The following is a 16,691-nucleotide window of genomic DNA, read 5'->3' on the forward strand; positions in this document are numbered from 1 at the left end:
CAAGACTAGCACTTTATGCTGCTTGCATGTTCTTATTTTATATTTTATCACCTCTCCTTTAGTCCACTGCCTTGAACGCATGATGAATTTGCTCTAATAATTGTTCTAATAATTGTGCTCTAATAATTTCAATTGTCTTTTTTAATGCTTAATTTGCTACTACAAAAAAGCTTAATTATCCCGAACACGTACACGGGAACAATCTAGCCATGTCATCTTAGTAGAGTCGTGTAACAGCGCCGACCTAGGCGAACGGTGTGTTCTTAGTATGCATTCGTACAGCTTAAGGGGTCCCTACATTCACATATTTTTAATTAATTGTCATCGGGTAACTTGCAACACACAGGCGATGCCAACATCTGTATAAAACATATCATCATTAAATTATATCTTTTTTTCTTTAATGTTTCGTGATGAATCAATGCGTGCTAGTACACAGGACGACGCGTTAGGAGAGAAAGAGAATCTTTTCTCATTCCCTTCCTTCCAAACAGAACAAGAAATTCAAAGAGAGGAACAGGGGGAGAGAAAGAGAGAAGGCAAAGAGGAAGCGGCTACCTGATCCGTCGGTCGGCGGAGGTTCCGTTTCGGGTTCATAGAGGGCGGTAGGCACCGGCACTGTAAGAGGAGCAGAATAGCGACCGCCGATTGCAGCGTTTTGTATGGCGCTCCCGGGGGAGGCCGCTGGGTCCGTGGGTCCTCGGACGCTGGGGAAACAAGTCGCCACTCAAGCACGGCGAGCACCCATTAGAAACAACTTGCGAGAAAACGACGGCGCCTTTGTTTACCTTTCAGGCGACCTGTGAAATGCAAAGAAAGAAGCGACTGGCGACGATGTAAGAGCGTCACTGTGTGCCTATAACCTGCGTGTCCTTGTTTGCATCCGTTAATATCCAACCGTGCGAACGGTTCTCCGTGACTGTGCGCGTGAATGTACGTTCATTGCTTTTGTTCGGCCTTATGTGTTTACGTGCGTTTGTTTGGGTTGTGTCTGATTGCTTCTTCTTTTAAATGTGCGCGCTTCAGCGCGCGTGTGTGTGCGTGTGCATGCGTGTGCGTGTGCATGCGTGCGTGCGTGCCTGTGTGTGTGCGTGCGTGTGTGTGTTATTGCGTGTTTTTTGATCGAGTACCTCTTTATTTCTTTTTGTGCTCGAGTGTAATCAGTTGTTAGCGGATGAGAGCCCATGGTACAGAATGTCGAGCAGTATTTCTCGCATTATAACTCATCGTATTATGAATTTTTGTTTTGATTGTTCAACAACGCCATTCACCGCAATCAACAAACTGTCAGACATAATGCGAACGTACTTTTTTTTTCCAATATTTTTTCGTTCGCTAATGTTTTTGTAAATAAGGAACAACCCCTTGGGGCTCCCCCTTGATTTCGAACATCTTCTTATCTGTGCACGCTGTGAGCACATATTTCGGCACATATTTCAAAACACTCTCCCTTGAACTGCTGGGTTTGTATCTGTCCATCCATCGCAACTTGCTGCGCGCAGGCCAGTTATAAGCCTCAGATAAAAACCGCGAAAAGAAAAATTATCTGCATACCGAGCACGACTCAATTGGGCCTAAGCTGTTAACAGCCCAACGCTGCCATAAATTTCGGGTGGTGACAGATGCATTCCGACTCACATCAGCTTACCTACCTTGTTTGTAGATTTACGTGCGATACGAAATTCGGCTAATGCGTCGATAGCAATGAGGGACTGCCGTACTTAGTACCGAGGTAATATATTAGGCCTGAGCAAAGAAAGAACAATAAAAGTCACATCTAAATAAATAGCTCATATAAAGAGCCTCGTCTGTTTACTTCCCAAAACTGGTTCGATTTATGCATGGTATTTATTTTTCTAAATGAAATGTGATTACGTGTGAGCAGCAGCCAAAACAAAGTTTGGGGTGTTTTGGTTCATTCTTTTTTCGATACACGTCCCGATTGTATAAAAAAATATATATATATATTTTTTTGCTGCTGTTTTGACCCGTGCGGTTTCGACGGTGAATATTACCTAACCAAACGTTTATGAAATTACCCTTTTCTTTTGCTTGTATTTATTCATACTTTGCTTGCTGTGCTTTCTTCATAAACTGACGGCGTATTATGTTTAGTTATATTAATTAAAAGTTATATTTATAATGAAACGGTATGCATTATTTATGTGTAAGAGCAAAGCTTAACGCTGCCGTTATTAACTGTTTTATGACTATTCCATGAATAATTATATAAGTCAATTAACGTTCCGAAGCTACGCCCATTTTCAAAAGTAGCCGGTTTGCTTTAACTTTTTTTACCAATAAAACTTGCAGTGCTCCTCATTCTTGTTTACGTTGCGGACACATTTCCACGGCATTTTCTATTTGCACAGCATCAACCGGGGGGTCACGTAACGCTCCAGTGACGCCATTTCTTTACGTCACGCATTGCCACGCCATCTTTCTGGCTTAATCTCCGAAGTAGGCCTATAATACTCCACAGCTCCCACAGCGCTGCACGCAGCTGCTCCCGACCGAGACCCACTAACCGAACAAACCACCGACACTGCGTGCCGACAGAACAAAAGCAGTTTCCTGGCAACCTGATGTGATCTTCAGCAGTTCGCTTGTTCACAAAAGTGTATCTTCTTTACATGATGAAGACGTTGAAACGAAAGATCGTTACTTACGGAGAAGTATTTTGCACATCTGTGAACAAAGTTAGTTGAATGTTTGTCTAGTACGAGAATTCATTTCAGTGTGCACTTCGACATGTCGCTAGAATCAACATTAACATGTATTTCCCCTTGTGAGATTCCATTGTCACAAATGGGAAACATCCACACGGGCTTGTTACTTGCCAGTACCGCTGAAGCTGCTACTGGTCGCCAACAAGGTGTTTCTCTGTCATGCCTCTCGTCAGAGTTGATTAAATGTGTGCATGGTGAGCCTCGCCTCTGGAGAAGATAATAGTACCTGTCCGTTTAAAGCTTTTATATCTTGAAGAAAGTTTTAGTAATCAACGGTTTCGTGCAGCCAGTGTTATGTTCGTCTGGGAAAAAAGGTACGATTATATTTCTTAAGAACACGCAAATTGATAAAATAATATTCACAAAAAAATATACCAGTTGTCAAGGTAAGCTGGCTCGGGACATTACTCTTGGCATCAACGGGTATGTCTGCTATTAAAATAAATTCAGAGGGATTAAACTTACGCCGCCGAGCTGACTAAAGCATAACATTTACGCAATAACGTGGCGGTTAGATGTGTGCCAAATCATGATAGTGATGCTTAAAGAACACGGACTGACTTCCCCTTACGCTACCTGGGCCGCGTGGAGCACGAATCCCATTGTTCGGGAAAGTTCCCATTGTTCCGTGGTTGCCCCCCACGACTTCGCTTGACAACAGCGCATCCCAAGTGCTGCCAAAAACGATAACGCCACTCCCCTTGCGAACGACAAAAACGATCGCACCGGCACGAAATTGCTCGAGAAGCCAACACTGGAACTCTAAATGACGCCTAGGTAGCTTCGAAAAACCAAAAATAAAATGCTGTACTTTCTTTAGATGTTTTTCCTCACTTTTGAGTCCTCAGTGAAAGCCACGAGAATCTTCGCGTCTTCTCGTAAAAGGAAAAAAAACAAAAAAACGGAGATACAAGTGTGCGCGCGAGGTTTTTCGTAGGGCGTCGCCCACTCCTTCATTGGTTCGACGAACATCACGCCAGGAAAACCGAATAACTGTAAAGTGGGCGACGATAATTGCCCATGAAAACACCTGTTGACCGCCGGGGACCTTGGCTATGCAAACAAAGACGCTGGGGCCGCGCACCGTTAGCATCTCAGCGCGCGGCGCGCACGTTCTTGCGCGTATAAATGCTCGCACGTGTCCACCCCTTCGCCTCTCTCTCTTCTGCGTGACTGTGGCCTGTGCTTTCCCGCTCGCGCAGTCCTACATCCTGCCGAGGCTTCTCGCCTCCCTCCCGGGGAGCGTGAAAGCAAGCCGCACGCGCCCAGCCGCCCCCGGTGCCGCATCGTTTGAGCTGCGATTCGCCGCGCCGAGCGTGCGTTTGTTCTTGTTTTCTCGCGTTCATGATTTTAATTCGCGCTCGGGTCAACGACGAGAGAGAAGTCGTGCTGCACTTGGCCCGGCTACTAAACTCCGAAGGACTTTCCTAGTCTGGCTGTTGGAAATCGCGAGGGAAACGGCGATAGGGGTTCACGTCGTAAAGTTTCTTTGGTTGTTCAGACACGGGGTTCTGGAATGGCTTTTTGGTCTTCCTTTCCTATGCGCCGAAAAAGCGAGGGAGAGGAGGAGACGAAAACGGGCAGGACGTCAGAACTCTGAGCTCTGTGAAAGGATAAAGGCCCGTTCACACTCCTGCAACCGAGTACGACCGAGAGAGACGAGCCCTGTTGAAGCCTCTTGATATTTCTTAGGACGAGGGAACACTCTGGCATTCTGGCGCCATCTACGCGGTGACCCTGGAACTGCATTTCACAAGAGCGAAGGTTTTGCGGGATTTCCGAGGTCAAATGTGCGTAATACCTATAAGAAAGGCTCGTTTATAATGCTGACAAAATGTTTTTCGAGCCAAGAAAGAAAGGATAATGCGCGAGAGAAATAGAAAATATGCCGGAGGCCAAGTTTACACTGCTACCCAATGGATGGCGCCAGTGTGTCCTCTCGTTGTAAGAGGTTTCCAGGAACCCAGTTCTAAGAGGTCGCAAGACTGTGAACGGGTTTTAAGTGTCGAGCACTGTAGTAACTCGTGTAACAAAAAACTACAGGGAGGTCTTTCAGTTCAGCGTCTCTAGCGCGAGGTTCTTAACTTCACTAACACTGCGGAGTCTAGTGACCTTCGAGCGTGTACGTGCAGCCAAAGCAAAACCAAAGTCAACGACCCTGTGCTGGACCAATTACACCTAGAAGACAAGGCCAGCATCGCCGCCAGCGCGTTCTACAGCGCTTCACAACTAGCGTGATGCTGGCACGCTTGAAACAGGACGGGGGGGGGGGGGCACTAATAATGACGTCATGTGGAGGACTTTTCTTTTACGTGGTGTTGCTTAGGGACGCTAGGCATTCGAACGTTTCTTGTCCTTCAGCAACTCTATATACGTTTACAAATTGCCGCTTAGGCCCACAGGCTCTATAATTAGAATGCATATTTAATGGTTTCGCAATTTCATTACACTTATTATTTTCAAGATCTGCACCAACGACTAAAATTGCAGCTGGGTTGTTTGTTAGCGTAGATATGTTAACAAACAAAAACAAATCCAGCTTTTTACAAATTCATCTTATCAAGGGCATTCCCTGCTTCCATAAACTGTGAACACGAAGAAAACTCGGGCTCCTACCGACATGTAGGCAAACACAAATAATTAATTGCAAACAAAAACAACATTACGTTCTGCGTGCATTTAAGGGCTTCAGACTATATACGAGCGGCAGAAAGTATGTTCTAGTTGCCTCATCTTGTCTTCAGCGGGCATAAGATGGATGGCCACGTGTAAGATGCATTCACGAAGCTAAACAGGACTGACTCTAGGCTACAATGTCGGTCAAGCGGAAACCTTATCCCCGCCCTTCCTGAGCGGTCGGCTCCTCGAGTAATTGATTCTCCCTTGGACGTGAACGAAGTCCCTGCGATAGTGTAAGAAAACGACGGCACAGCCCCGACGTAAAAGTAAAGTTTCGCCACTATCTTTCGCAGGCCAGAGGCTGCTCGTTAATTCTTCGTGTGGCGGATGAGCAGAGTAGGGCGGCGGTTCCTGAGATGCATATCTGTGACACTATACACAGCGACCGTCCCCTTCTTCGTGGGGGCGCTTATGGCCGGGTTAGGAAATTTACGGCGCCTTTCGTGCAGTGGAATCAGACCGTTGAACTCGACCGGGAACTTGCAAAGGTGAATGGTAGGCGGTTCTGACTACACAAACTTTGAGCTCATTTCAAGGCGGTACAAGTTTCCTTCGGCGTGCATGCACGCCAACAACTCGCTGAAATATGAGCGTTACATTTAAGCTCGGTGACATGTCATTGTGTGTGTTTGTTGTTACGATAGCGATGTTGCTGTATAATTTTTTTTTTCTTTTTTTTTTCTTTTTAGAGTGGTAGACGACTTTGTTTGTGCGAGGTCATCCTTGACGTCAGAGGAGTTTTGTTGATGTTTGTGAGAAAACGACTCGAGTGTAAAACTGTAGACACAAAAATCAGAGGGCAAACCTGGAAATCAAACACAAACATAGTGATACATTGAACGAGGAATTATAAATACACTTAGACGGTCTTGTTGGTTTGCACAAACACTTATGACAAACAAAAAACGTGAATTTCTTGTGTATTGCAAAATTATCCTCAGCCGTTTTGAACAAAAGGTAAAACGTTGCTTTTATACAAAACGCTTGCGAGCTTTCACAAAACGGTGCGTGCAGCAAAGGCAAAACTGTACTGAGGCGAGAGGTAAAGTATATTCAATTTTTAAAGTCACTTTTTTAATTGATTACATAACAAAAATTAGTACTGTCATTGACATCTTTTTGCTAAATAGTGCATAATTTTTTTTTAATACTTTAATATTGCTCGGCTGCCGTCCATCATTTTTGGTAGCTTTTGACCCTGCTGCACCACTGCAAAAAGCACTTCAATGTTCAATTTGAAAACAAAAACAAAAACAAAAAAACACTGCACCCAACCTTGTCTTCCAGATAAGCGTACAGTTTCGATTGTGTTGCTGGGCTGTATTATTGTTCATATTCGTCTTACAATACCTTGTTCTTTTTTTTAAATTATTGACATACATCTCTGATATTACTGCTAATCACGTGATAAATTACTTCAAGTTTTTTTATAATATTCTTTCTACCATGTTCTTATTCATAAAATAAAAATATGAAGACTTAATTCAGCGGTATCGTTCAGAATAACATCGACTGCTTTATTATTGTAACACTGTTTAAAATTGTACCTACTACATTAAAGTCGTTGTGCTTTGACAGACCCAGCAAAACAATCTACTTTTAATCACAGGTCCAATAAATCGATCTTTCCTGCGAATGTTTTTGCTTTAATTTTTTTCGAACCACACCGTATCTTCCGACTAATCCTAGGATCGCTGTGCAGGTTCATGCAGAGCAGAAACACTGGGTATCTTGTTCTGTGGTTGTTAACGAGAGTGCAGTTTGGTTTGGACCCAAGGAGCTTCAGGGTGCAAGGTTTCGTGCATTTCAAACCTGGGCTGAAGAAACGAGATGGTGTATTATATTTTCTTTTATAACTGCATATGAGGTGCAAATTTAGGTCGCCGCTCTTGCCTCAAAGGCTTTGTGTCTCTGTGCTTTCACGCCGTTAGATTTCATTGAAATCTTAACATGAAGTCAAGTGTGACCTTCAGAGATTCTACATCGTTTTATTATGTTAGAGGCTCAGAGATTCACGGATTGTAGAAGAGCCATAAACTTCTAATTCTAGCGGACGGTCATCTTCATAAAAACCCAAGACCGAGGAACACAAAACGAAATGAAGTCAACATTCTCCGTGTGCTTGTTGTTTTCATATTTTATAGTCCCTCGGTCTCAAGTACTCGCAAACTGTAACAGTACGCCAGCTTTGGGCATTTAGAAACCCAACAAACCCGGTGCTACAAAAGGAAAAAGAATGATCATTTAATTTTTGTTAACACCTGATCTACCTTCACACCCACATTTTTTTTAAATCGGCTCCCGTTAACAATTTTATTCCTAGGGTGCCTGTATTAGGGGTGGAACTATTTTTCTACATTCTAGTATTGATTTTAAATAGTAAAACGTATGTAGTTGCAACAAATGAAAAAATATAGCTAAACAGAGTCTGAATCATTAGAGGCACTTGAATTGCCCAGCCACACTTAACTCGCAGCACGTGTAGTTAGTTATCTCAGCATCTCATTTTGTCTGAAATTTACAGATTCGCACGTTTCTTCAGCCCAGCGGTTTTCAAACATTCTCAGAATCATTCAGTGGCAAGACATCGTGCAACCGTTGGCCGTCGCCGCCAGACTTGCGTGCAACTCCGCGAACGAGTGCACGAGTCAGGAGGTGCATAGGAGGCATGCGGTTAGTACTGGGTGCACCATTCAATGCCAGGCAGGTGGGCACGCCGGCGTAGGGACCACAACACAGACTCCCTGCTGGGTTAATGCCGTCCATATTGTTGGTCTGGGTATTTTTTTTTTTTGGTTTGCTTTGCAATTATGAGGTTAGCTAAGGCTAGTATGGTTACAACGATAATAAAAAATACGGTTGTAATTGGCCGACACGGCTCAGACCGCGTAGATTTTAACATTCACGTCGTACGCTATTCCCATTATGAGCGTTGCCATTTTATGTTCCTGCCATTAAATGTGTCTTTCTTAAAGCGTTTTCTTCTCTTACGCAATGACTGAAATAGCGACAAACAAAGCGAGACACTGCGCGAACCTTATTGAGACGAATGAACGATTACTCTGAAACTCAGTGTCTCGTTCAGGAGAAACTCCAGAAGAAGCAGAGATTATTTCTTTGTCTTTCGCAATTGTATGTAACGTATACCGATTGACTGAAAATACGTTTATTTGTGCATGGCGGGGTGCGGCTATCCCTCTTGCCCAAGGTCATCAGGGCGTTAACATGTGCTATAAACTCACAACGCGCACAAGTACGAAACGTGCGCAAACTAAACAAACGAAAATCGGTGTTTGCCTGTCACTTATGGGCTTTACGCGTTTATCCAAGTCATATATTTGCGAATCTGAAGTGTGCTTTGCACGCGCTTTTTTTTTCGGCCTTGTTCGAAGACTATGGTGTACCGATATCTTTCGAAGCAAATTGTAGTATGCATACGCCAAATCCACGGCTCATCGAAGCTCCCAAAGTGTGCAGAACAGACCGACGGCGGCAGCCAACCAGGAAAGAGTGCGTTGCGTCGTGGTCCCTAGCCCAGCCACTGGGGACCATTCACGCAAGAGACCACCCAAAAAGGGAGACCCAAGACGCGGGGGAGTTGGGGAGTAAGAAGGGACAGGCCCAAAAGTCGTAACACCAGGGAAAGGTGAGAAAAAACGGCCCCTAGATGGGACACGGGCAAGGTGGGGGGGAGGGACTCCACGGGGGGTTCTGGGTTGGGTTCGTGCGTGCAAGGAGTGTTTCCTAGGTTAGTCATAGAAGATACGAAAGAGTGCGGCTAGTTGTCCGTACCGAGCGCCCCCAAAGTGTCTGGCCGCTGGGACGTACCCGCCGGGCAGGCGATGTCGGGACAGCACTCGCCGGGCCGCTTGGTCACCGTGCAGTCGTCGCCGAGCTGCTTGACGTAGGGGCATACCCGCAGGTAGCACATGAGCATGCTGCTCACGCACGTGCAGTTCAGGCACGGCTCGTTGGTCTCGATCTGTTCGCCGTTCGCGTAGTGCTTCAGCATGAAGTAGCATCCTGGGCGGCAAAGAGAGAGGGCGCGGGAAGAGCGGGCCGCGCGTGAGATGGGGGGCGCGTGAGCGGGGCGCGTGAGCGGGGTGCGTCGCGGGGACGTCCCACCCGGTAGGCTGGAGCGCGGTTAGCGGAAGTAAGGCGCTGACCGTCAAGGTTTCAGGAAGTCGGCGGCGCTAAAGAATAAACAATCGGGAATAAGAACTTGCCTTTTTCTTTTCTCTCTCTCTTCTTGTTTTCTAAATTAACAGCCGGGTGCATCGTAGAAAGTGAGAAATGAACAAGTTTACTTGGACATAGTAAAAAAACAACTATTTCTGAACAGTTTTCGACGCGTGTTTTGAAGAAACACAGACATTGAACAGAACGGTACGTAGGAAGCAGTATAGACATATCCAAATTACCCAATTTTCGGGTACTGCAGCAACAATAATTAGAACAATAGACTAAACTTTAAAAAAAAAGAACTTTAGTCATTGAACAATTTATCCCCAAACACCGGTGCAAATGAATGTACGATGCGTCTGTATGTATGAATCTCCTTGAGGAGAAACTCGCGTCACTTAGAGCAGTTTGAACAGTTCAAGACTCTACTAGGTGGCCATTATATTTGAACCGTTGCTAGACAACTTAGTGGGAGAACGACCACATGGTTGCTGGTCTCAAGTTGAGAGCACTAAAGATGCGAGGATAATAAGATGATGCCTAAATAGTAGCACTAGCATCACCTTCAATTACACTTGGCTTTTTCTCTTTCGTCTTTTTATGCTGTTATTTGCACTCACCTTATTTCCTACAAATTTATCCGACTTTTCTCGCGTTGCCTCGTGTCTGCTGTCCAAAGTTTACGTCGAGCGATTACGTCGAATCGACAACGAGCAAGTCGTCCGAGTTAGACCTGATATCTTTAGGGTACTTAATGGCCTTTAAAAGGCCTGCGTTTTCTTTTAGAGAGTGGATGGACGCAGCGAATAATCATGTTGACATTGCCCCTACCTCTAGACATTGTGTTTATTAGCGGGCTGCTTGCACAGAATCAGTAGATTCATATTTAGTTCTACCAAAGGTGGTGAGTGCTCGATTTTGAGATTATATCACGCCGCTTGAGGTAGATACGTCGGTATTAATATATGTACAACGGCTATTTATTTACCGCCTACATACGAAGCGAAATACTTATTTCAGAAACAAAACTCCGGAACGAAATCTTAGCTAATAATACACCATTACGTTGTAGTTGTTGTGTTAGAGTTTTGTTTATAGTCGTGTCTTGAAACATACAAAATTGCCTATGGGTGGATTTCTGCAGTGGCTCCATGTCGAATTGGGAAATGCCTGTCAGAAAAACGCAGAAATAAGACTGCTGTGTGGTTCCCTTCTCCCTCTTATGGTTAAGATTGACATCGGAATTTCGAGAAGGCTCGTTCCACTTCTGTGTCGGGTGTCGCTTATTCGCGAGCAGGCCGCCACTTTCCAGGCCGCAAGGCGTCGCGACCAGCTACTAAGCACTATCATTAGCAGGAAGCTCTGATACCGGAGACATAGCTGCCAGTCAAAGCTCCTCGGACACAGCTCAGCGACGGGCAAACAAAGACTGCCCACTTCCGGGAGGGATGAATAGCGATCCGAAAAGATAAAATAAACGTGGTAGAGCTTCTTTTGTGCGGACCGACGCTTCTATGCAATTATCGTTTTTTTACGTGCTCCCAGTAGTTCGGGCTACTCATTGCAACTGTCAGCGACGCATGTTGACACGATTACGAGAAAAGTGCAGAGGCCGCGTGATCTACGGTGCATTCATTAAATGGGCAGAAGTTAAAGCTGATGGACATCGTTGTCCAAGAAAGTAGACAGGATGCACATTGATTCGACAGCTCCTTTTACTAACGCCTGAACAAGGCCTATAGGGCTGAATTTTCAACGTCATCTAAAGAGGCAATCGCGGTACATCGATTTGACATAAGTGCTGCGTTAACACTCGGTTCTAATCCCTGAACTGCGTTTGTCTCCTCAGGTGCCGTGAAAACTTCAGCCCTCCGACTTCTTTTATCCAAAAGGCGTGATTTCACACGTAGCCTACCGCGTTGTCTTAATTACCTTATTATTTTTTGTAGTTTTTTCGTAGTATTTGATGGTATTTTTTGTAAACAGAGCTTACGTCGCGTGGTTATGGCGTAATGCGATTGTTTCTGAATCATTTCCGCATAAACTCTCGAGACGTTGTTTTGGTTTTTCTTACCAAGGACGCTCACAAAGGAGATGTCTTGGCACACAACCGACTCACGGTTTTTATGCTTCATTCCTTCCGTATTTTTTTTTTTTTATGATAAAGAAGGGTTTGGTTCTATTCGCGGTGTGTTGCCCAACGCAGTGAGTCAGATATTTCTTTTTTAATTGTCCGCTGTTCTCATTTCACCACTTCCTTCGTAGCTCTAGAAAACGTGTGGTCACTTTTTGTCGCAAACAATAAACAGGTAAAGGAAGAAATTGTTTACCCGCAAGCACATTGTCCTTTCACAAATGCGCAGTCCAAAATGAACACTCGCACGTGCACGCGAGTCAATCTTAGCCGAAAACTAATTCAATAGCGCGAACAAGACAAGAACGGTCCACATACGACAAGGACCGTCATTGCTTCTCTTATATGTGTGACTCTTTTCATGTTTTTCTTGTTGGCGCTATTTAGTTAGTTTTTTTAATGAACTAACTAACCCAATCAAGAGTCGTGATCATTAGCTTACAATACCTTAAAGTGCGTAAATTGTGAAAACGTTTGTTATACTCGATTGAAAGCAAAAAACATGCTTATCTAACATTCTATTTTGAGCAATTGGTAAGTGGTCGCAGCAGCTTTTTGACATACATGAGCAGAGAGCTTTGACGGTAATATCGAGTGAGCTCTCGTTAACAGCCAGCGTTCCGGGTGGGACTGTGATCGTACAATCCGCATTCCGAAGGCCCAATCATCGCTCGTTTGTAGCGTTAAGAATTGGATGCTTATCACCACCGCTTTTAACGGAGGCGTGCGGACCCTCTAGGTGCTTTACGCACGTTCCGTACTAATTTGATCGTGACCGTAGCGCTTGGGCAACGAACTGCGCAGTAGCTGCGGTCGCATCGCCCTTGGAATGAGGATCGGATCAAATGGCCCGATCCACAGGCAGATAAGCGAGATTTATGCGGGGCATTCGTTTCGGCCTCCCGAGACTTACCTCGATCTCGCGGAGACCGTACTTGAGAGGAGAGTGGAGCTGAAACGAGAAAAGAAACAAGCGCGCGTTAGACAACGACAACATACAGTCAAAGTGGGACTCTGGGCTTCTGGGAATCAAAGAGTAGAAGCCTGACTCTCGGCACGACTGGGGATTTTTTTACTTTGAGCACACTGCACTTACGCGATTGGTCCTATACATTCTGTTCGGGGAAAGTGCGGCACTCAAGTCCCGAGGTTTTTAGACTTGCGAATATCACTGAAGTTATGTTTATTTTTTGTAACTTTTTATTTTCACTATTGAAGTAGCGTACTTTGCCTCAGGAGGAAATAATAACAACTACTTCACACTGCTCTACGACAAACAAGCACGGCTCTGCTTCACAATCGGTTTCTTGAAACGGGGAAAGATAAGTGATGTAGTTGTATGCATTAGAAAACATCTTGGGTGGACATGATGAGGAAACGTTAATAGATGCTTAGAATCCAATCGTGGGTTTCAGCTCATCTCATGTGATAGGAAGTTACATGAATAAATATACGTGAAACAAGAGTGTTATTTCTATGGACGGATTATTAGGTCATATCATGTTTGGAAAATTGCCTTTTTGTGTGTGCGTTTTAATATCTCTAGCTTAAGCTCAATCGCGTCGCGGAAGTTAATTCTGTGACTGTCTGTCGGAAGTCGGAACAGGCGTGACGCCAATGCCAAGGTGGGTTGATGGGTGCATCTTAATCCTCCTTCGTCTACAATAAAAACGACAATAAATTTTTAAGTAAATTATTTTATTTCGTTTTTCATCGGCCTCAACAAACGTTGGCATATTTTTGTATTCACTTCGTTAAGTTGATCATTACTCAAGAATTATCTGTTCATTCTCGGGTATTCAATACGGGCAATTAATTTCTTTAAGGTGCATTTAAAACAACTGTCGTTTTAGTCTCGCTTTCGCACATAGCACTGATATATAAGTCCGTTCCCGTCCTTGCTCGTTTAGTGAGGAAGCTCGAACGCACGTCGCTCGAAACGCACTGACCCACGCACCCGAACTCAAACAACCATGATTGCACTGCCGCGTTCCAGCCAGCCCGAACAAACGGCAATGCTCAAACACCCTGCAATGCTCGCCTTTGAAGCAACAAACGCAACGCCGACAAAAGCGCGCGCAGCAAAACACGCAACACCGGGTAACCCTTTGCGTCTGGCCACCCTACAGTCTCGGAAGAGCGCAGCGTCCCATGCCCGAGCAACAAGTGGTTCGGGCCGATGGAAAGAAAAAAACAAGAACTTGCAACAAAACGAGACTGCGCGCGGCGGGAATCCTCCCGGTCCGCTCCCCCGATCCCCTAATAAGCCTCATCAGCATCGGCAACGTCCGTCAATATGTGCAGTGGCGGCGGCGACTCCCCCGTCGGCAGCGGACGAAGAAAGCGACGGAAGGAGTCCTCGCCCCGCGCTAGAAACTGACAGCCGTTGAGGCGAAAATTGCCTCCTCTTGAAATCTTCCGTCAAGTGTGGATACCGACGGCGGCGCGCAATAATGCCCACGCTACGCACACAAACCAAACTGGCCGGGTTATTGAACCTTGGTGCCGCCGCGCGTTCTTTTCTAGCCGAGATGCGCGAGTCCGTTGCGCAGGAGCAACGTTGCGTCCGTCGGTTGTTGGTGGTGGGGGAATGCCGCCGACGTGTTTCTCTCGGCTACGCGGGAGGAAGCGACGCCCGTTGGAAAGACTAACGCCCCAGCAGCCTGCAGCGCGCGGGCGTCGTGGTCCAGTGCGCAGGCGACGCTGGTGGAATGTGCGTTACCAATCCATCGCGGCTGGCGGCGGTTCCTCCTCCCGTAACTCAGCGCGGACTGGACCGTTGAGTACCCGCGGGTGTGAGGAGGGGTTGGCCTGGGCTGCCCGCCGCCGCTGCTGCGTCGGAGGTCAATGTCGAGGACGCACAAGAAGATGCTCCCAGTCTGCTGGAAGCAGCGCCAGCAGCGAGCTTTACTACCGTAATAACCTCGGACGCGGAAAAGAAAAAAATGCATTTCTCTTCCGCACTTCCTGAAACTTTTGCTCGAGACGCTTTTTGTGTGTGTGGTTCTATTTTCTCTCCCGTGGTTCTATTCGTGAAAAGGGGAGGGAGGCGCTGTAGTTGAAAGAGTACGCGATAAATCTCGGTGCTTGTCGTAAGTGCCTCTCTACGGCGGAGGGCCCCCGGAAGATGTGGCCTTTTGTTTAGCGCCGAGGCTCTGTTGTCTTTTGGGTTGGTGTTGTTGTTTTCGTCGTCTTCGTTGTTTTTGTGCGTTGCGTGTGTTTGAGCGCGCGTATGTGACCTGGAGTAATAAGCTCGTAAGTTCGGTGCTGTTGAGTGAATATAAAACAGTTGGTTTGCGAAAGGGCCAATTCGGGCGAGAAAGCGCGAGGGCGTGCGAAACTGGCGGCGCGAGTCATCCGTTCGTGTTTGGAGTTGAGCAACGCTGCAAGCAGGAAATGAGCGGGCGCAAGAGAGCGGCCGGTTTCTTCTCGTCCGAAGAAATTATCGTAAGACGCGGAGAAAATAAAGGACAAAAAAAAAAAAGGAGTTCTGCGATTCCCTCTTTTTTTTTATCACTATTCCTCCCGCTATCGCTATAATTTACTCTCTGGAGTTTGGCGCCAGTCTTAAATTGGAAGAAACTTCCTTTACTTTTTTTTTTAACTGTCATAACCATAAAGTGTAACTGATAATACTTTCGAACAAAATTCATGATTACATTGTTTTTTTGTTTTTTCTTTTTTTGTATGTGAGTAACGTTTTGGCGTTGTAGCGTGGTAGCAAAGCACCAGACAAGCACCGGTCTATATCAATTCCTGTATTATTTTTAGGAAGTGCGTATAACTTAAATATTTACCAGAACAAAGCTTTGTTGCTTAGTTCTCGGAATAAAAATACAAATGTGAGCACACAAAGAACGCTCGTTTTGCACTTCTCGCGGATATCGAGGACTTAGGTCCGCTCGTTTTATCAGTTTTCACGTATTATTAGAGATAATATAAATATTGAAACAAAAACTAAAACACAGTCCTTACACCGTGTTGCATGTGTGTGTGTGTGTGGGGGGGGGGGGGGCGAAGTCTTTTAGTTGTAGCTGGGTGTTTTGTAATGTTTGGTGCGAACATTCGCGCAACCAAGCCATTTTTCGGTGTCATGATGGTGGCGCTCGGATAAATTCGTCTTTTCTGGTCATCCTCTACTATGGACGTCACTCGTCTAACATTTGACGATGAAGCTAAATGTATGTTTACATTCGAACTTTTCAGGCCACAGAAAGTCGGGTTATTTTTAAGGTATAAGGGACGGTCCTTCACTATAGACTGGGTTAGTGTAGCAGAAAAATGGAACTGAAAACGTTATTTTATGTTGTCGGTCGGAAACAGGTCTTCATAACCCCCCCCTTTCTACACACACACACACACACGAACACACACGCACACACACACACACCTGCCCCCCCTCCCCCCCCCCCCCAAAAAAAAAGAAAAAAGGTACAAACAGGAATTATGTTTTTCGCGTGAACTGAACTAATGAAAAAAAAATAACACCCCCTTTCCACACACAGACACACACACACACACACACACGCACACACACACACACACCTGCCCCCCTCCCCCCCCCCCCCCGCCCCCCCCCCCCCCAAAAAAAAAAAAAGAAAAAGGTACAAACAGGAATTAGGTTGTTTTGCGTGAACTGAACCAATGAAAGAAAAAGTTTGTTGACAAGAGCTTTACCTTTTCAACAGTACATTGCCACTACGATGTGACTAGAATTTGAAGACACAAGCGGCTCCAAAACTCCTGACTGAAGGGGTCGACCGATTCTCACCGAAAAACAAAAAGGAGAAATAAAGAGCGGCGTTTAATCTGAGCAGCCATCTCCGTCGTGGCAAACTGCGCCGAGGTCGGCGAAGAACAAGGCAAAAGTTGGCGGCCGCCCGGAATCTGGTCGGCCAAGCGTGGCGCCGCTGCCCTCCCAGGTTGGGACGGTCGTCCTGTTGCTCGAGAATGGCTTTGCCAGTTCT

The sequence above is a fragment of the Ixodes scapularis genome, unplaced genomic scaffold (genome assembly GCF_016920785.2).
Source record: "Ixodes scapularis isolate PalLabHiFi unplaced genomic scaffold, ASM1692078v2 PGA_scaffold1__304_contigs__length_218370807, whole genome shotgun sequence".
Lineage (NCBI taxonomy): Eukaryota > Metazoa > Arthropoda > Arachnida > Ixodida > Ixodidae > Ixodes > Ixodes scapularis.